This window comes from Cervus canadensis, chromosome X, assembly GCF_019320065.1.
Source record: "Cervus canadensis isolate Bull #8, Minnesota chromosome X, ASM1932006v1, whole genome shotgun sequence".
Taxonomy (NCBI): Eukaryota; Metazoa; Chordata; class Mammalia; order Artiodactyla; family Cervidae; genus Cervus; species Cervus canadensis.
The window spans coordinates 23,071,010-23,092,718 of record NC_057419.1 but is presented as its reverse complement, the minus strand read 5'-3'; the positions used below and the strand labels follow the sequence as shown (position 1 = coordinate 23,092,718).

At 40.5% G+C, this 21,709-nt stretch overlaps 1 non-coding gene across 1 annotated transcript; it reads left to right on the top strand.

Annotated features, from left to right (window-relative positions):
• Positions 1 to 8,929: 8,929 nt before the first annotated feature.
• Positions 8,930 to 9,036, top strand: LOC122436044. Its single transcript, XR_006267817.1, has one exon. It is a non-coding gene; the product is annotated as a U6 spliceosomal RNA (small nuclear RNA).
• Positions 9,037 to 21,709: the final 12,673 nt, after the last annotated feature.

Genomic DNA, 21,709 nt, shown 5'->3' with positions numbered 1-21,709 from the left:
TTTTGCTATGGCTCCTTGTTCATCTGAGCTCCTGCTGACCTCCTGCCCGGAGACTTAGGTCTTTCCATTCTATGGTAATTTTCACCTTCCACCATCTCTCTCTTTTGAAGCTCTGTCCTTACCTCCCAACCCTCAAGACAGCACCTGGCATTATCCTGATTAATTTGGTTTTTTGAGTAGGCACAGTATTAACATACTTCCACAAATCAAAACTATAAAAAAAAGATACACTAAGTGTCACTGTCTTCCATATTCCTGCAACACCATTCCCTCCCACTCCTTGTAGAAGACCAACTTCTGGCTTCTGCCTGTGTTTTTTATAAAGACAAGCAGATACATGTCTTTTCTTATTTCCTCTTTCTTATGCAGAAGGAAGTATCTTCTATGTCCTCTTCTGCACTTCTGCTCTTTTCACTTAAGGAACCCTAGAAGTCACTCCATGTCATTCTGTGAGGTGATCCTCCTCCTCCTGTACAGCTGCACATCCGCCACTTGGCCCTGTGCTCTTATGTGCAGACATTCAGGTAGTTTCTGATATTTGGCAATTACAAATAATGCTGTAATCAATAACCTTGTGCATATTTAGTTTCATTTTGTTGGAGGTGAATCTTCAGGGTAGATTCTAAGAAGTGAGATTGTTGGGCAGAAGGGTAAACTGTATGTGCAACATTCCTAGATACTGCCGGCTCTTCTCCACAGGACTTGTACCAGTTGGAATTTCCTCCAGCAGTGCTGGAGACAGCCTCTTTTCCCACTGGCCTGTGGCATGTGTTGACAAGGTTTTGAACTTTTGCCAATCTGACCCATGGAAAATGCTATCTCAGTTTTGTTTCAATTGCATTTCAACCAGAGATATTTTAATTAATGAGAAATACAGTTGATTTACAATATTAGTTTCAAGTGTGTAGCCTAGTGATTCAATGTTTTTATAGATTATACTACATTTAAAGTTATTACAAAATAATAGCTTTGTTTCCCTGTGTTGTACAATACATCCTTGTTGCTTAGTTATTTTATACATAGTAGTTTGTATGTATCTCAATCCTCTCCCCCATCACCCTACTTCCTCTCTCCACTGGTAACCACACTAGTTTGTTCTCTCTGTCTTGCATTCTGTTTCTGTTTCAGATTTGATCATCAGGTACCAAAACACATTTTACAGATTCTCAATTCGGTATTCTGCAAACCACTTCAGTATTTTTGCCTTGAGAACCCCTTGAACTGTATGAAAAAGCCAAAAGATAGGGCACTGAATGATGAACTCCCCAGGTCCGTAGGTGCCCAATATGCTACTGGAGGTCAGTGGAGAAATAACTCCAGAAAGAATGAAGGGATGGAGCCAAAGCAAAAACAACACCCAGTTGTGGATGTGACTGGTGATAGAAGCAAGGTCCAATGCTGTAAAGAGCAATATTGCGTAGGAACCTGGAATGTTAGGTCCATGAATCAAGGCAAATTGGAAGTGGTCAAACAGGAGATGGCAAGAGGGAATATCGGCATTCTAGGAACCAGCGAACTAAAAGGGACTAGAATGCGTGAATTTAACTCAGATGACTATTATATCTACTACTGTCGGCAAGAATCCCTTAGAAGAAATGGAGTCACCATCAATCATAGTCAACAAAAGAGTCCAAAATGCAGTACTTAGATGCAATCTCTGAAATGACAGAATGATCTCTGTTCATTTCCAAGGCAAACCATTCAATATCACAGTAATCCAAGTCTGCCCCAGCCAGTAACACTGAAGAAGATGAAGTTGAACTGTTCTTTTAGAACTAACACCCACAAAAGATGTCCTTTTCATCATAGGGGACTGGAATGCAAAAGTAGGAAGTCAAGAAACACCTGGAGTAACAGGCAAATTTGGCCTTGGAGTACAGAATGACGCAGGGCAAAGGCTAATAGAGTTTTGCCAAGAGAATGCACTGGTTATAGCAAATACCCTCTTCCAACAACACAGGAGAAGACTCTACACATGGCCATCACCAGATAGCTAACACTGAAATCAGACTGATTATATTCTTTGCAGCCTAAGATGGAGATGCTCTATACAGTCAGCAAAAACAAGACCAGGAGCTGACTGTGGCTCAGATCATGAACTCCTTATTGCCAAATTCAGACTTAAATTGAAGAAAGTGGGGAAAACCACTAGACCATTCAGGTATGACATAAATCAAATCCCTTATGCTTATACAGTGAAAGTGAGAAATAGATTTAAGGGACTAGATCTGATAGACAGAGTGCCTGATGGACTATGGACGGAGGTTCGTGACATTGTACAGGAGACAGAGATCAAGACCATCCCCAAGAAAAAGAAATGCAAAAAGGCTAAATGGCTGTCTGAGGAGGCCTTACAAATAGCTGTGAAAAGAAGAAAAGTGAAAAGCAAAGGAGAAAAGGAAAATATAAGCATCTGAATTCAGAGTTCCAAAGAACAGCCAGGAGAGATAAGAAAGCCTTCCTCAGCAATCCGTGCAAAGAAATAGAGGAAAACAATAGAATGGGAAAGACTAGAGATCTCTTCAAGAAAATTAGAGATACAAAGGGAATATTTCATGCAAAGATGGGCACAATAAAGGACAGAAATGGTATGGACGTAACAGAAGCAGAAAATATTAAGAAGAGGTGGCAAGAATACACAGAAGAACTATACAAAAAAGATTTTCATGACCCAGATACTCAACAATGGTGTGATCACTCACTTAGAGCCAGACATCCTGGAATGTGAAGTCAAGTGGGCCTTAGGAAGCATCACTATGAACAAAGCTAGTGGAGGTGACAGAATTCCAGTTGAGCTATTTCAAATCCTAAAAGATGATGCTGTGAAAGTGCCTCACTCAATATGTCAGCAAATTTGGAAAACTCAGCAGTGGCCACAGGACTGGAAAAGGTCCGTTTTCATTCCAATCCCAGAGAAAGGCAATGCCAAAGAATGCTCAAACTACCTCACAATTGCACTCATCTCACACTCTAGTAAAGTAATGCTCAAAATTCTCCAAGCCAGGCTTCAGCAATACGTGAACCATGAACTTCCAGATGTTCAAGCTGGTTTTAGAAAAGGCAGATGAACCAGAGAGCAAATTGTCACCATCCGGTGGATCATCAAAAAAGCAAGAGAGTCCCAGAAAAACATCTATTTCTGCTTTATTGACTATGCCAAGGCCTTTGACTGTGTGGATCACAATAAACTGTGGAAAATTCTTCAAGAGATGGGAATACCAGACCACCTGACCTGCCTCTTGAGAAACCTGTATGCAGGTCAGGAAGCAACAGTTAGAACTGGACATGGAACAACAGACTGGTTCCAAATAGGAAAAGGAGTATGTCAAGGCTGTATATTGTCACCCTGCTTATTTAACTTATATGCAGAGTACATCATGAGAAACGCTGGGCTGGAAGAAGCACAAGCTGGAATCAAGATTGCCGGGAGAAATATCAATAACCTCAGATATGCAGATGACACCACCCTTATGGCAGAAAGTGAAGAGGAACTAAAAAGCCTCTTGATGACAGTGAAAGAGGAGAGTGAAAAAGTTGGCTTAAAGCTCAACATTCAGAAAACTAAGATCATGGCATCTGGTCCCATCACCTCATGGGAAATAGATGGGGAGACAGTGGAAACAGTGTCAGACTTTATTTTTGGGGGCTCCAAAATCACTGCAGATGGTGACTGCAGCCATGAAATTAAAAGACGCTTACTCCTTGGAAGGAAAGTTATGACCAACCTAGATAGCATATTAAAAAGCAGAGACATTATTTTGTCAACAAAGTTCTGTCTAGTCAAGGCTATGGTTTTTCCAGCGGTCATGTATGGATGTGAGAGTTGGACTATAAAGAAAGCTGAGCACGAAGACTTGATGCTTTTGAACTGTGGTGTTGGAGAAGACTCTTGAGAGTCCCTTGGACTGCAAGGAGATCCAACCAGTCCATCTTAAAGGAGATCAGTCCTGCGTGTTCACCAGAAGGACTGATGTTGAAGCTGAAACTCCAATACTTTAGCCACCTGATGCAAAGACCTGATTCATTTGAAAAGACCCTGATGCTGGGAAAGATTGAGGGCAGGAGGAGAAGGGGACGACAGAGAATGAGATGGTTGGATGGCATCTCTGACTCAGTGGACATGAGTTTTGGTAAACTCCAGGAGTTGGTGATGGACAGGGAGGCCTGGCATGCTGCGGTTCATGGGGTCGCAAAGAGTCAGACACAACTGAGCGAGTGAACTCAGAAGACTCTGAGGAAATAGTTTTCATCCTTGAAAATTTTAGCACACATGCCATCCAAATGGACAGAGATGACTTCTGAGCCTTTTTTTTTTTTTTTTTAAATGCAATTTGGTCTCTTCCTGTTCATGTTTTAACTGGCAGGAACTATTCTAAAGCTTTCTTGCCCCACCTAATGGGCAAGGAAGGAAATTGAGCTGCCTTTTTTGGTTGCTGCCTAGAAACCAGTTGAGATTCAGCGCCTCCTAAGATGTCCTAGCCTAGCAGTAGTAATGCATGAGTTTTCACTTGTGTCTGACTCTGTGACCCCATGGACTGTAACCCGCCAGGTTCTTCTGTCCATGGAATTGCCCAGGCAAGAACACTGGAGTGGGTTGCCGTTTCCTTCTCCAGGGGAGCAGACCTTAGCACAAAATAAGATTCGAAAGAGAACAAGATATGGAGATTTATAGTCTTGGCTTCAACATACTCCTAGAGCATGGATAGCTAGAGAGTGTTAATTAATAAGGGTTGTTGAAAAAGCCCAGGACCAGATAGCTTCACAGCTGAATTCTACCAAAAATTCAGAGAAGAGCTAACACCTATCTTACTCAAACTCTTCCAGAAAATTGCAGAAGGTATATTTCCAAACTCATTTTATGAGGCCACCATCACCCTAATATCAAAACCAGACAAAGATGCCACAAAGAAAGAAAACTACAGGCCAATATCACTGATGAACATAGACGCAAAAATCCTTAACAAAATTCTAGCAAATAGAATCCAACAACATATTAAAAAGATCATACATCATGACCAAGTGGGCTTTATCCCAGGAATGCAAGGATTCTTTAACATCCGCAAATCAATCAATGTAATACACCACATTAACAAATTGAAAGATAAAAATCATATGATTATCTCAATAGATGCAGAAAAAGCCTTTGACAAAATTCAACATCCATTTATGATAAAAACTCTCCAGAAAGCAGGAATAGAAGGAACATACCTCAACATAATAAAAGCTATATATGACAAACCCACAGCAAGCATCACCCTCAATGGTGAAAAATTGAAAGCATTTCCCCTGAAATCAGGAACAAGACAAGGGTGCCCACTCTCACCACTACTATTCAACATAGTGTTGGAAGTTTTGGCCACAGCAATCAGAGCAGAAAAAGAAGTAAAAGGAATCCATATAGGAAAAGAAGAAGTGAAACTCTCACTGTTGCAGATAACATGATCCTCTACATAGAAAACCCTAAAGACTCTACCAGAAAATTACTAGAGCTAATCAATGAATATAGTAAAGTTGCAGGATATAAAATTAACACACAGAAATCCTTGCATTCCTATACACTAACAATGAGAAAACAGAAAGAGAAATTAAGGAAACAATACCATTCACCATTGCAACAAAAAGAATAAAATACTTAGGAGTATATCTACCTAAAAAAACAAAAGACCTATATATAGAAAACTATAAAACACTGATGAAAGAAATCAAAGAGGACACAAATAGATGGAGAAATATACCATGTTCATGGCTTGGAAGAACCAATATTGTGAAAATTAGTATACTACCCAAAGCAATCTATAGATTCAATGTAATCCCTATCAAGCTACCAATGGTATTTTTCACAGAACTAGAACAAATAATTTCACAATTTGTATGGAAATACAAAAAACCTCAAATAGCCAAAGCAATCTTGAGAAAGAAGAATGGAACTGGAGGAATCAACCTGCCTGACTTCAGGCTCTACTACAAAGCTACAGTCATCAAGACAGTATGGCATTGGCACAAAGACAGAAATATAGATCAATGGAACAGAATAGAAAGCCCAGAGATAAATCCACGAACCTATGGACACCTTATCTTCGACAAAGGAGGCAAGGATATACAATGGAAAAAAGACAACCTCTTTAACAAGTGGTGCTGGGAAAACTGGTCAACCACTTGTAAAAGAATGAAACTAGAACCCTTTCTAACACCATACACAAAAATAAACTCAAAATGGATTAAAGATCTAAATGTAAGACCAGAAACTATAAAACTCCTAAAGGAGAACATAGGCAAATCACTCTCCGACATAAATCACAGCAAGATCCTCTATGACCCACCTCCCAGAATATTGGAAATAAAAGCAAAAATAAACAAATGGAACCTAATTAAAGTTAAAACCTTTTGCACAACAAAGGAAACTATAAGCAAGGTGAGAAGACAGCCTTCAGAATGGGAGAAAATAATAGCAAATGAAGAAACAGACAAAGGATTAATCTCAAAAATATGCAAGCAACTCCTGCAGCTCAATTCCAGGAAAATAAATGACCCAATGAAAAAGTGGGCCAAAGAACTAAACAGACATGTCTCCAAAGAAGACATACAGATGGCTAAAAAACACATGAAAAGATGCTCAACATCACTCATTATCAGAGAAATGCAAATCAAAACCACAATGAGGTACCACTACACACCAGTCAGAATGGCTTCTATCCAAAAGTCTACAAGCAATAAATGTGGAAAAGGGTGTGTAGAAAAGGGAACCCTCTTATACTGTTGGTGGGAATGCAAACTAGTACAGCCACTATGGAGACCAGTGTGGAGATTTCTTAAAAAACTGGAAATAGAACTGCCACATGACCCAGCAATCCCACTCCTGGGCATACACACCAAGGAAACCAGATCTGAAAGAGACACATGTACCCCAATGTTCATCACAGCACTGTTTATAATAGCCAGGACATAGAAGCAACCTAGAGGCCTATCAGCAGATGAATGGATAAGAAAGCTGTGGTACATATACACAATGGAATATTACTCAGTCATTAAAAAGAATACATTTGAATCAGTTCTAATGAGGTGGATGAAACTGGAGCCCATTATACAGAGTGAAGTAAGCCAGAAAGATAAAGACCAATACAGTATACTAATGCATATATATGGAATTTTAAAAGATGGTAATGATAACCCTATATGCAGGACAGAAAAAGAGACACATATGCATAGAACAGACTTTTGGCCTCAGTGGGAGAAGGCGAGGGTGGGATGATCTGAGAGAATAACATTGAAACATGTATATTATCAAGTGTGAAACAGATCACCAGCCCAGGTTGGATGCATGAGACAAGTGCTCAGGGTTGGTGCACTGGGAAGACCCAGAGGGATGGGATGGGGAGGGAGGTGAGAGGGGGGATTAGGATGGGGAACACATGTAAATCCATGGCTGATTCATGTCAATGTATGGCAAAAACCACTACAATATTGTAAAGTAATTAGCCTCCAACTAATAAAAATAAATGGAAAAAAAAATTAAAAAAAATAAGGGTTGTTGACATTTTTTCTTAGCCGTGCTAATTGCTGCTTGTGTAATCTTTGGTCACTATGAAAGTGAAAGTGAAATCAGTCAGTCGTGTCTGACTCTTTGCGACCCCATGGACTGCAGCCTACCAGGTTCCTCCATCCATGGGATTTTCCATGCAAGAATACTGGAGTGGGTTGCCATTTCCTTCTCCAGGAGATCTTCCCAACCCAGGGATTGAACCTGGGTCTCCCACATTGTAGGCAGATGCTTTACCGTCTGAGCCACAAGGGAAGTTGGTCACTATAGCTGTTGCTATAGTTAGCCTCTGAGGCCTCAGATGCTCATTTTAAAAAGTTATTTATGCAAAATGAAAATAACTTTTTTACTAATTATAAGAATAATACACACACACACACACACACACACACACACAAAGAGTAATACACACTGGAGGGGGGGAAATATCCTAGAAAGTAGGAGAAAACATAAAGAGAAAACTTAAAATTGCATTCCCACCACTCAGCGGTAACCAGAGTTAACATTTTGGTTTCAATCCTGTGGGCCTTAGGCACATATATACCCACCGTGCATGCACACACATGCTTACACATTCAATTTTCCTACTCTCCCTCTCCCTATATAAACTCTCTCACACACACACATATATATATATATATTACACACACATATATATACATAACAAATTTTTCTACACATAATACACGCAAACTTTTTAAAAACTCAATAGTTGTGAACTTGCCATTTTGTATTTTTTTCTGTTCACTACAGTCAACATCTTTTTGTATTCATCATAAAGCTCTATAGCATGATAGTTAACTGCTACAAAGTAGTCTTTTCATATGTGTGTGCACGCTAAGTCACTTCAGTGGTGTTAAACTCTTTGTGGCCATATGGACTGTAGCCTGCCAGGCTCCACTGTCCATGGGATTCTTCAGGCAAGAATACGGGAATGGGTTGCTATACCCTCCTCAAAATTTTGTTCTGGTAAAGAGCCCACCAGGCTCCTGAGTCCATGGAATTCTCCAGGAAAGAATACTAGAGTGGGTAGCCATTCCCTTCTGGGAATTTTCCCGACACAGGATCTAACCCAGGTCTACTGCATTGCAGGTGGATTCTTTACTGTTCAGTTCAGTTCAGTTCAGTCGCTCAGTCATGCCCAACTCTTCATGACCCCATGGACTGCAGCACTTCAAGCTTCCCTGTCCATCTGGTACATCTTTACTGGTACATCTTTACTGTTGCTGTACCTTAAATCTTTTTATCATGAAAGTGTATTTTTTATAATTTTCAGCATAATGAATAATGTCTGTGAACATAAATTTTTGTACACATGACTTTTCCACTAGCATTAATTTCTAGGAGGAGAATTGTTGGGTCAAAGAGTACATGTTTTAAAAAATATTTTTAGTGCTCGCTTCGGCAGCACATATACTAAAGTTGGAACGATACAGAGAAGATTAGCATGGCCCCTGCGCAAGGATGACACACAAATTCATGAAGCGTTCCATATTTTTGAAGAAAAAAAAATTTTTATTAAAGTAACACAGGCACATTGGGATAAGCAGAATAGAGCCACTCCACTAAAGACATCCATGCCCTCATCCCTGGAACTAGGACTACGTTCCCTTCCCTTACCTGGCCAAAGGAATTTTGCAGGTGTGATGAATGAAGATAATGCTCTTGCACTAGAGAGAGTTTCTGGATTACCTAGGTGGATCCAGTATAATCACAAAGGTAGCAAAATGGGAAGAGAAGACAGTCCCAGAAGGAGCTGAGATGTTGGGAGCAGAATTCAGAGAGATGTAACTGCTGACAGGAAAAGGGCCACAAACTCCCAAACACCCATAGCATCAAGAACTGGAAAAGTCAGGGAAATGGATTCTCATGTAGAGCCTCTGGAAGGAGTTCAGCCCAGTGACATCCATTTTGGACTTCTAACCTCCGGAATGGTAAGATTCCTGTTTCTGTTTTTGTTGCTTTACGCCCCTCCATTCTGGTACTTTGTTACAGGATGACGGGAAAGTGGTATACACATAAACAGGTGTCCTAAATAAAATAAGGCTTCTCTTAACTTATTTTGAGAGTTGGGGGAGTGGACCCCCACACTCCTCCCTCGTATTCCTCAGTTCCATTCCCCAGGGGGATTCACTTTCAAACTCAACTCTTTCTTCTGGATTTCCCTCCCTATATCTAAATAACATGCCTGTAGTGCTACGTCTTGACTTATTAGTTTTAGACACTACCTCTGGAGCTCCTCTTAGAATCACTTCCGTTATTCTCCCAAACTTCCCTCCCAAAGTCTTCCACTATATCATACTTTTTTGTTAATATGTATTGCTTTACAGTAAATGACCACTTAAATATTGTTCCGGGTAGTTTATACTATAGATTGTTTTTTCTTTGTACAATTTATTGTTTTTCCTGATGTTAATAGGTGTCTTGATTTTCTTACTTGCTTAGTTCTGAGGCACTCATTCAAATCTTCCTTATTTCCTATTGCTGCTGTCATAAGGTCAGAAGTCCAAAATGTGTCTCACTGGGCTAACATCAAGGTGTTGGCAGGGCCACATTCCTTCTGGAAGCTCTAGGAGAAAAGCTATCCCCTTGTTTTTCCGGTTTTTAGAGGTTGCCTGCATTCTCTGGCCCCTTCCATCTTCCAAGTTGAAAACAGCTGGTCCTGTCTTTCTCCTCTTTCTCTTTCTTGTGCTGAAGCACTCTTTTTCCTTGTTTTTTTTTTTTTTTTTTTTTTTTGCTGCCTCCCTGCTGCATATTTAAGGAGCTTTGGGATTACACTGGGTTCACCTGGGTAATACAGCCTCCTTGCCGCTTCCCAAGGTTGGCTGCAACCGTAATTTCTCTTTTCCATCTAACCTAACATATTCAGAGGTTCCAGGGATTAGGACACGGGCATCTTTGGGGGGGGGGAGCATTATTTTGTCCACCATGTCCTCCACCAGGTTTGCTCATGGTTATCAATAGCGTGTTGCACAAACTCCCTCCTCAAGCTCTCCATGCTGTTTCAGCTGAACTGACTGCCCTGTGGCCTCGTCACGCAGCGTCATCCAGGAATCATCCTGTTGCTGTTGTCTTCAGTGGCACCCCTAGTTTCTTAGGTCTTGTGTCTTCTGTGTTCTTAGTGTACTCCTTTCTCTGCTGGGGCACATCCTCTTTGCTCCTGAAGGAAGGGTACATGGGAGGCATGCATTTGGAGTCCTCACATGTCTGCAAATGTCATTCTTCACATTCATATTTGATAGATGGTTTGGTTGAGTATAGAATTACAGGCTGAGGGTCATTAACTCTTAGATTTTGGAAGGTATTGTTCCATTATCTTCCAACTTCTGGAAACTTTATTGAGATGTCTCATACTGTCCTGATCCCCAATCCCTTTCTTAGACAACTTGCTGCTTCTCTGTGGAAGCTTTTAGGATTATCCCTGCTGTTCTGAATTTCATAAGACTATATCTTTTTTTTTTTTTCACTTTTTTTTTTATTATTATTATTATTTTTTCCAGTGGGTTTTGTCATACATTGATATGAATCAGCCATGGATTTACATGTATTCCCAATCCCGATCTTTTTTTATTCATTGTCCTGGACACTTGGTGGGTCCTTTCCATGCAGAGACAACTGTCCTTCATTTTAGGGACATTTTCTTGTATTATTAATAATTGCAGTTCTTCCATTTATTTGCTTACTTTTTTCCTGGACTACATATAAGTTGGAAACTTGACTTTCTGGGATGATCCTCTATATTTCACATCCTTCCTGTTCTGTTTTCCAGTTCACTGTCTTTTATTTTACTCCTGGGAGATATCCTTGACTTTATACAACAGCTCTTTTACTTAGTTTTTTAAAATTTTGGCTATCATGTTTTGTATTTCCAAGATCTCTCTCATTCTTTGATTGCAACAACTTTGCCTCCTCTTCTTCCTGCTTCTTCTCACACTCTCTTATCTCCCTCTTTCTCTCTGTTTTTATTTGTGACCTGGATGCATAGTCTCTTCACATTCTGAAATTTTTTTAGTGTTTGGGGGTTTTTTGGTCCTTGTATAGTATTTATTTTATTTTATTAAAATTCTTAAAATTGAGCTAACAACAGTTTATAACATTACATAAGTTTCATTTATACAACATTATGTTTTGACTTGTGTATAACCCTACAGCATGCTCCATGGGTCACCATATAGTTGACCCCTTTACCTATTTCACCCTCTCTCCTCTGGTAATCACTCTTGTGTTTTCTGTATCTAAGTGGCTCTTTTGGTTTTGTTTGTTGAATTTTTTTTGTTTTTCTGTTTGTTTTTTAGACTCCACATATGAGTGAAATCATACTGTATTTGTTTTTCTCTGATTTATTTCACGTAGCATAATACCCTCAAGGTCCCATCCATGTTATCACAAATGGCAAGATTTCATTCTTTATTTGGTTGAATAGTATTCCATTGTATATATATAAAACATATCTTCTTTATCCATTCATTTGTTAACAGACACTTAGGTTCTTTCAATGTTTTAGTGTTTGGTTTTTGATGAAGTCTTCTTTTGTTCCCTATATGCTTATCTTTTCCCCTTAGTTTCTTTCTTTTTTTGGTATGTTTTTTTACTTCCTTCACAATGGAAATATTTCTCAAATGTCTGGTGATCTTTGATGGTTGGTACTGAACACCGAGACACCTACAAGCCTTTTGGCCATCCTGTGAGCCTGGTAAGGCCTTTGGTGAGCAGTGACAGAGAGGGGTGTCAGTTGGGACATGGCAGGAAACAAATGCTACACTTCAATTGGGCCATCTAGAGGGTTTAATAAAGGGATCATTTATGAAGATGTGGGCAGGGTTCAGGGGAAACAGCAAAGATTATATCAGTAAGCTGGGGCCCAAAGGGCAGAAAGAGGAAGTCATATTTGGAACTCCATGAGGGTCTCCACACAGGAAGGGCAGGGGTGGGAGCTGAGGTCTTCAGCACAAGGACACAGCCAGTTGGTGACACGGAAAGGAGAGAGTGAAGGGACTTAATCCCCTAACTTCTCTCTCCTCCTGCCATTCACCCCTGCCAGTGCTGTCCGCTGGATGAACCTGACACAAAGCTGTGTATACTTCAGTGCCCAGAGTGGGCTCAAGGAGAACCAAGGATGGCAAAAGAAGGCCTCCTGCACGGCCTGTCCCAGTCTGGGTCCATCAGGAGAACAGAAGCCATTCTGCATGTTTCAGTATAAAAGGTCAAATGTAGAATTAGGGTCTTGGTTGTGGGTAGGAACAGGCTGGAGGGAGTGGTGAGTATAGAGGTCAGGGTTGCTGCTGCAAAGGTCAGAAGAGCTGATAGTTAAATGCCTTGGTCCAAACCTCCAGAACTGGATGCTGTGGCAATTCTCAAGAATCTCCAAGAAGATTCTCCCACAAGTCACCCCAGTTTATAGTGGCAAAGTGTTCTCAAAAGCTTCATAGGCAATGGCTGTGAATCCCATCTGACCGTGTGTCTTGTTTCCAGGGAACTAGTGTTTGGTTTCAGTTTCCTCTTAGTAGCTTTGGTTTTCTAGAGAAGGAGACTCCTAGCCCTCGCCCATGGCAGGGAGGATGGCCAGGCTTGGTCACTAGGGTTCTGGGATCTGGATCCTCTCTGGGTTAATGTCTGACAGAGAAGGGTCAGGAGAGGACCGAGGATCCAGCCACTCAGTATACTCAGTATACAGACAGCGACACTGTTCCCCGATCACAGCCCTGAGTCTTGCCTGAATTTCACTCAGCCAAGGTGCTTGCTTCCTGGTGTCTGCTGCAGACTCCTATTTGGTGGCTTCCTTCTAAGCCTGAGGGCTTCCCTGGTAGCTCAGCTGGTAAAGAATCCACCTGCAATGCAGATCCTGGTTCGATTCCTTAGTCAGGAAGATCTGCTGGAGAAGGGATAGGCTACCCACTCCAGTATTTTTAAGGCTTCCCTGGTGGCTCAGATGGTGAAGAATCCGCCTGCAATATGGAAGACCTGGGTTTGAACCCTGGGTTGGGAAGATCCCCTGGAGAAGGGAAAGGCTACCCACTGCAGTATTCTGGCCTGGAGAATTCCATGGATAGAGGAGCTTGAGGGGCTACAGTTCCTGGGGTCACAAAGACTGAGTGACTTTCACTTCACTTTGTTAAGCCTGATACCCTTACTAGGCTGCTATTTGAGCCCCAACAGTGCCTTGAAATGCCTAGTCCTGTGCTATTTCCTCTCCTGTTCTCCTTGTCCTTGTGGGTGGTGAGTGCATGTTAAGTCGCTTTAGTCATGTCTGACTCTTTGTGACCCCACGGACTGTAGCCCGCCAGGCTCCTCTATCCATGGGATTCTCCAGGCAAGAATAATGGAGTGAGTTGCCATTCCCTCCTCCAGGGCATCTTCCTCACCCAGGGATCGAACCTACATCTCTTACGTCTCCAGCACTGGCAGGCAGGCTCTTTACCACTGGTGCCAATTGTGGGTGGAGTTCCTCTTTATTCCTTTATCATCATTTTATTGGGATTTGAGAGGGAAAGATGGTGACACATGTTAGTGTGCTAGGATGGACAAGAAGCATGTGTTTAAGATAGTGGCAAATTGTCCAAGTAGATGCTCACTTTACAGTCCTGTGATAATTTTTAAATGTTTGTTTGCTCAGTTGTTTGTTGTTGTTGTTCAGTCACTAAGTTGTGTCCAACTCTTTGTGACCCCATGGACTGCAGCACACCAGGCTTCCCTGTCCTTCACTACTTCCCGGAGTTTGCCCAGATTCATGTCCATTGAGTCAGTGATGATATCTAACCATCTCATCCTCTCCTGCCCTCTAATCCTTTTGCCTTCCATCTTTCTCAGCATCAGGGTCTTTCCCAGTGAGTTGGCTCTTCACATCAGCTGTCATCTATATATGACTATATAACTGTAATTACTCAATTATAGTCACTGTTTATTCTAAGATATTCAATAAGGAAAACATCATCAAGGTATAACAACCTTCAAAAGCAACCTTTCTCATTACTAAAATTATACTCATTCTAGAAAATCTGGAACAGTGTCAGACACTGTGCTAAGCACTTGGCAAGCATTAGCCCATTTTAGTCTCAGGCCAACCCATTTTCCAGATGAGGAACCTGAGGCATAGAGAGGTCCAGAAAGCTCCCAATACTGTGAGCCAGTTAGTCCCCAGTGACGCCTGAATCATTCATTCCCAGGCCAGTGGCTGCACCCCCATCCTCTTCTGGCTCAGAAAATAGAAGGGAAAAGGACCATGTGATTCCTAGATGACCTCTTAATCTTTTGGACTATTTACTTCCAGAGTTTTTAATGTATTTTCTAAGTTAAAAGGCAATTATAAGTATAGGATATGTGAAGATATATATGTATTCTGTGTTTTGTCACTTGCTGTTATGTCATAAGCATTTTGTATATATACAAATTTCATACCAAGCAAAGCACTCTCAAGAATCTATTTACATTTTATATGAAGGCCATTGAATAGGAATTTTAAACTATGAAAAAAATTGGATCGCTTCATTCAATTTCAGACAACTCTAGTTTCTAATGGAATCAGATACAGCTGTCTTTACATTGCCAGACCTCCCCCTGCTAAGGGACATAAGACATTTAGCTTCTCTGAACATGAGTCTCCTCACTTGTAAAGTGGGATAGTATCATCTTACACTGTTGTCCTAAGAATGTAAAAGAGGATAAAAGAGTATCAGCTGCTGCTGTGTGCATGGTTAGTCGTGTCCAGCTCTTTGTGACACCATGGACTGTAGCCTGCCAGGCTTCTCTGTCCATGGGATTCTCCAGGCAAGGATACTGGAGTCTGTTGCCATTTCTCACTCAAGCGGATCTTCTTGACCCAGGGATTGAACCTGCGTCTCCTGCATTGGCAGGCAGATTCTTTACTGCTGAGTCACCTTGGAAGAGTATCAGAGCTTCCTGCTTCTCCATAAAAGGTAGTGATTATCTTAAGATAGATATTCAAGAGGTAGGTAGCACACTGTGTTTTTGTTTAAGGTTGAAACTTTTTAAAAAATTTCTTCATTTTAATTGGAGGCTAATTACTTTACAATATTGTGGTGGTTTTTGCAAGGTTGAATCTTTTTAATCCTTTATTTGGGCACTGAGAAAAAGTCTAGTGTCTATATGATAGGCTACTGGTGTTGTTTATAGTTAGGAGAGACTGAGACATATATAAAACTTTTCTGAAAATTTAATTATGAACACAAGGAGAAGTTTTAAAATTCCCCTTTGTTCAGGACATTTTCTGGGAAACAAATGGTTAGACAGATGATCATCATTAGATCCTGTGGTGGTGGTGGTGGTGGGAGAATGTCAGGCTAAAGATTACTAGACTTCTGACCTGAGGTCAGTGGAGAGGGTGGGCGGGCAGGGAGGTAGCTAGTTTCCCCGAAAAGAGCTTTGCTCCTTGAAGAGCATCAGAGAATTCCTTAAGCATTTTTGTCAGGAATTCAAACTTATTCCCAGAAGGTTATGAAATATGTTCTCAAAAAGTCCTGTTCCAGACAGGTTTAATATTTCACAATCAAATTTATAAGAAAAATAAAAGGTGTTCTGGGACTCATCCAAGAAAAAAGTCCTCCCTTCCCAAGGTTCTCAGTTTCTATCATTAGAGCACCAGAGAGTTACCAACTCAAAAAAAAAAAAAAACAGTTATAGTTTGGGAATTTTCATATATCTTAGTATCATTGCATATTTAGAAAATGCCTAAAGGAATATTCCATCAGAAGGTAAGTAATGATGAATTATCTCCATAATAACCAATAACTGTGAGCTTATGGAAGATTTTCACCTTCTATACTATATATTTATCACAAAAAATTTTTAAAAATAATGAATAGGCATTACTTTCATAATGATAATAAGCACCACATCTCTTTTCCTGGCTCAGAGGTATGTGTCACTGGTAGCTCCCTTGAGTCCCCTTTCATCTCTAAGAACCAGTAGTCACGTGACCACATGGGTCATCTGGGCTCCAGGATGCTGAGGTCCAGGGAGGTTCTCAGATTTGAGCTGCATCAAAATTCCCTGGAGGACTGGTTCAAACTCAGATCACTGGGGCCCCTTGGAGTTCCTGATTTGGGAGATCTGGGGAGGTGTCCACAATGTGCATGGTTAACTTCTCATGTGCCATCACAGCACTGCTCTGAGAACCACACCTTAAGATGTATATAGACTTATTTGGCATATTTTGTTAGGTTCCACATAGAAGTAATACAATATCTGTCTTTGTCTGATATATATATATATATATATATATATATATATATATATATATATATATATATGTATGTATGTATATTTAAAATCTCACATCTTATAGCAATTGTCTGTTGATGAACATTTGGGTTATTTCCATATTCTGGCTATTCTAACTAGTGCTGCTATGAACATTGGGGTGCATATATCTTTTCAAATTAGAGTTTTCATTTCCAGATATATACTATATACCTAGGAGTTAGTTGGATTGCTGGATCTTATGGTAACTCTATCTTTAGTCTTTTAAGGAAACTCCATACTGTTTTCCTTAGTGACTGCATCAATTCACATTCCCCCCAACAGTGTAGTACCTCTACACCCTCTCTGCTGCTGCTGCTGCTAAGTTGCTTCAGTTGTGTCTGACTCTGTGCGACCCCATAGACGGCAGCCCACCAGGCTCCCCCATCCCTGGGATTCTCCAGGCAAGAACACTGGAATGGGCTGCCATTTCCTTCTCCAATGCATGAAAGTGAGAAGTGAAAGTGAAGTCGCTCAGTTGTGTCCGACTCTTAGTGACCCCGTGGACTGCAGCCTCGGTCCATGGGATTTTTCAGGCAAGAGCACTGGAGTGGGGTGCCATTGACTTCTCCTACACCCTCTCTAGCATGTATTATTTGTATACTTCTTGATGATAGCCTTTCTGACCCATGTGAAGTGGCACCTCGTTGTGGTTTTGATTTGCATTTCTCTAATAATTAGTGATGTTGGAGCATCTTTTTATGTGGGGTCTGTATGTCTTCTTTGGAGAAATGTGTGTTTAGTTCTGCCCATTTTTTTTGATTCAGTTGTTTTTTTGAAATTGAGTTGTATGCACTGTTTATATATTTTGGAAGTTTGCATTGTTTACAAATATTTTCTCCCATTCCATTGATTGTCTTTTTGTTTTCTTGATGGTTTTCTTTGCTGTGCAAAAGTTGTTAAGTTTGGTTAGGTCCCATTTGTTTATTTTTGTTTTTATTTCTTCTGCCTTGGGAGGCTGATCTAAGAAATTATTGCTGTGATGGAGAATGTTTGCCTATATTGTCTTCTAGGAGTTTTATGGTGTCATGTCTTATATTTAGGTCTTTAAACCATTTTGAGTTTATTTTTGTATGTGGTGCGAGGGGAGTGTTCTAATATCATTAATTTACATGAAGCTGTCTGGCTTTCCCAACATCACTTACAGAGATATACTCACAGATACAGAAAACAAATTTATGGTTACCAAAGGGGAAGGGGAGGTGGGAGGAAGGATAAATTAGAGTAGTATGGGATTAATAAACTATTGTACTATACATAAAATACATAAACAACAAGGGTCTACCATATAGCACAGAGAATTGTATTCAATATGTTGTAATAATCTGTAATAGAAAATAATTTGAAAAAATACATGTAACTGAATCACTTTTCTGTAAGCCTGAAAGTAACACAACATTGTAAATCAAGTATACTTCAATAAAAAAGTGAAAAAAAGAAAAACAGACAAAAAGACAAACAAAGATGAACTTGATATACTTCCCACTTTTGCCTCTGGCTGGCCTATAATTATTTTTGAGGGGAGGAACTTGATTTGATGGCCTCTATATAACAAGAAGTGCCAGAAAGGGGTTTCATGCTACCTTATTACAGGCAGACCTCAGAGATATTGCCAGTTGGGTTCCAAACCATAGCAGTAAAGTGAATAGTGTAATCAAATGAGTCACACACATTTTTTTGGTTTTCCAGTGCATATAAAATTACGTTTACACTATCCTGAAGTCTATTAAGTGTGCAATAGCATTATGTCTAAATAATGTACATACTTTAACTTAAAAAATACTTTATTTCTAAAAAATGCTAAACATCATCGAGCTTCCAGCAAGTCCTAGTAACACCAAAGATCACCATAATAAAAATAACAATAATGAAAAAGTTTCAGATATTGTAAGAATTTCACAGATGTGACACAGAGACACAAAGTGACCAAATACTGTCGGGGCGGGGGGGGCGGGAAATGGGGCCAATAGAGTTGGTTGAGGCAGGGTTGCCACAAACTGTCAATTTGTAAGAAACACAGTATCTATGAAGCATAGTAAAGTGCAATAAAATAAAGTATACCTGTAACTGGGGACCTGGTTCAGAGACTTTTCCACCAAGTCTAATGGCGTCTGGGGCTTGAGGACCCATCTGGGTTGGCTGTGTGCACTGGGGGCTTGACAACCTGGGGGGTGGCCATGGCTCATCACCCTCAGCTCAGGCCACTGGCTGTGGTTTCTTTGAATCCTGAAGAAGTGACGCTGAGGGTAATGGGGTAGCAGTTATTGCAATACTGATGTTCTGTTTGGGAAGCAATGTGGCGCTGTTAATGGATAGGACAAAACATAGGGAAAACCATCCCTATCAGGCTCTACAAATGCAATAACACTCTCTTTTCTTATTGTGGTAAAATATACATAAAATTTACCATTGTAACCATCCTTAAGTGGACAGTTCAGATGAAACAATGTGAATGCACAGTACCTTCACATTGTTTCATCCATCTCTGGAACTTTTTTGTGTTCCCAAACTGAAACTCTGCCACCATTATCACTCTTTAAAATATATATATATGTATGTATGTATGTATGTGTATCAATTCAGTTCAGTTCAGTTCAGTTGCTCAGTCGTGTCTGACTCTTTGTGACCCCATGAATCGCAGTACGCCAGGCCTCCCTGTCCATCACCAACTCCTGGAGTTTACTCAAACTCATGTCCGTCGAGTTGGTGATGCCATCCAGCCATCTCATCCTCTGTCTTCCCCTTCTCCTCCTGCCCCCAATCCCTCCCAGCATCAGGGTCTTTTCAAATGAGTCAACTCTTCGCATGAGGTGGTCAAGGTATTGGAGTTTCAGCTTCAGCATCAGTCCTTCCAATGAACACCCAGGACTGATTTCCTTTAGGATGGACTGGATGGATCTCCTTGCAGTCCAAGGGACTCTCAAGAGTCTTCTCCAACACCACAGTTCAAAAGCATCAATTTTTCGGCACTCAGCTTTCTTCACAGTCCATCTCTCACATCCATACATGACCACTGGGAAAACCATAGCCTTGACTAGATGGACCTTTGTTGACAAAGTAATGTCTCTGCTTTTTAATATGATGTCTAGGTTGGTCATAACTTTCCTTCGAAGGAGTAAGCGTCTTTTAATTTCATGGCAGCAATCACCATTTGCAGTGATTTTGGAGCCCAAAAAAATAAAGTCTGACACAGCTTCCACTGTTTCCCCATCTATTTCCCATGAAGTGTTGGGACCAGATGCCATGATCTTAGTTTTCCGAATGTTGAGCTTTAAGCCAACTTTTTCACTCTCCTCTTTCATTTTCATCAAGAGGCTTTTTAGTTCCTCTTCACTTTCTGCCATAAGGGTGGTGAATATATATATATATTATTTTTGTTGGGATATAGTTTATCCCATATATATATTATTATTAGTCTTTGTTGGGATATAGTTTATGTACTATCAATTGACCCATTTTAAAGTATATAATCCAACAGTTTTCTATTATCTTTGTAGAGTTTAGTGCAATAATTATAGATGTTGTTGTTGAGTCACTAAGTCATGACTGACTCTTTGCGACCCCATGGACTACAGCACACCAGGCTTCCCTGTCCATTACCATCTCCCTGAGTTTGCTCAAACTCATGTCCATTGAGTCAGTGATGCCATCCAACCATTTCATCCTCTGTCACCCCCTTCTCCTCTTGCCCTCAATCCTTCCCAGCATCAGAGTCTTTTCCAATGAGAAGTCTCTTCACAGGAGAGTATTAGAGCTTTAGCTTCAGCACCAGTCCTTCCAATGAATATTCAGGGCTGATTTCCCTTAGGATTGACTGGTTTGATCTCCTTGCTGTCCAAGGGACTCTCAAGAGTCTTCTCCAAAACCACAGTTCGAAAGCATCAATTCTTTGGTGCTCAGCCTTCTTTATGGTCCAACTCTCACATCCATACATGACTACTAGAAAAACCGCAGCTTTGACTAGACGGACCTTTGTTGGTAGTGTCTCTGCTTCTTAATATGCTGTCTAGGTTGGTCATAGCTTTTCTTCCAAGGAGCAAGCGTCTTAATTTCATGGCTGCAGTTGCCATCTGCAGTGATTTTGGAGCCCAAGAAAATAAAGTCTGTCACTGTATCAATTGTTTCCCCATCAGTTTGCCATGAAGTGATGGGACTGGATGCCATGGTCTTAATTTTTTGAATGTTGAGTTTCAAACCAGCTTTTTCACTCTCCTCTTTCACCATCATCAAGAGGCTCTTTAGTTCCTCTTCACTTTCTGCCATTAGGGTGGTATCATCTGCATATCTGAGCTTGTTGATATTTCTCCTGGCAATCTTGATTCCAGTTTGTGATTCATCCAACCTGACATTTCTCATGATGTACTCTGCATATAAGCTAAATAAGCAGGGTGACAATATACAGCTTTATCATACTCCTTTCCCAGCTTTACTAGTCTGTTGTTCCATGTACAGTTCTAACTGTTGCTTATTGTTCTGCATACAGGTTTCTCAGGAGGCAGGTAATGTGGTCTGGAATTCCCATCTATGTCCAACTATGACCACAATCAATTTCAAAACATTTTTGTCACTCCCAAAGAAAACCCTGTACCTATTAGTAGTCACTCCCCAGTTCCTCCAGCCCCTCATCATCTTTCTGTCTCTTTAGACTTGCTTGTTCTGAACATTTCTTGCAAATGGAATCACATGATTATATGTCCTTTTATATCTGACTTTTTTCACTTAGCATGATGTTTTCAAGGATCACCTATGCTGTAGCATGGATGACTGCTTCATTCCCTTTTGTATTCCAATTTGAACTCAGAATCTCCTCCTTACCCCCAATGACTTCCTCCTGCACTTGGTTGATCTTTTCATCTACTCAGCGTCCAAACCAGCTAACAAAATCTTTCTTTCATATCCTCATCTGTGTTCCCTATA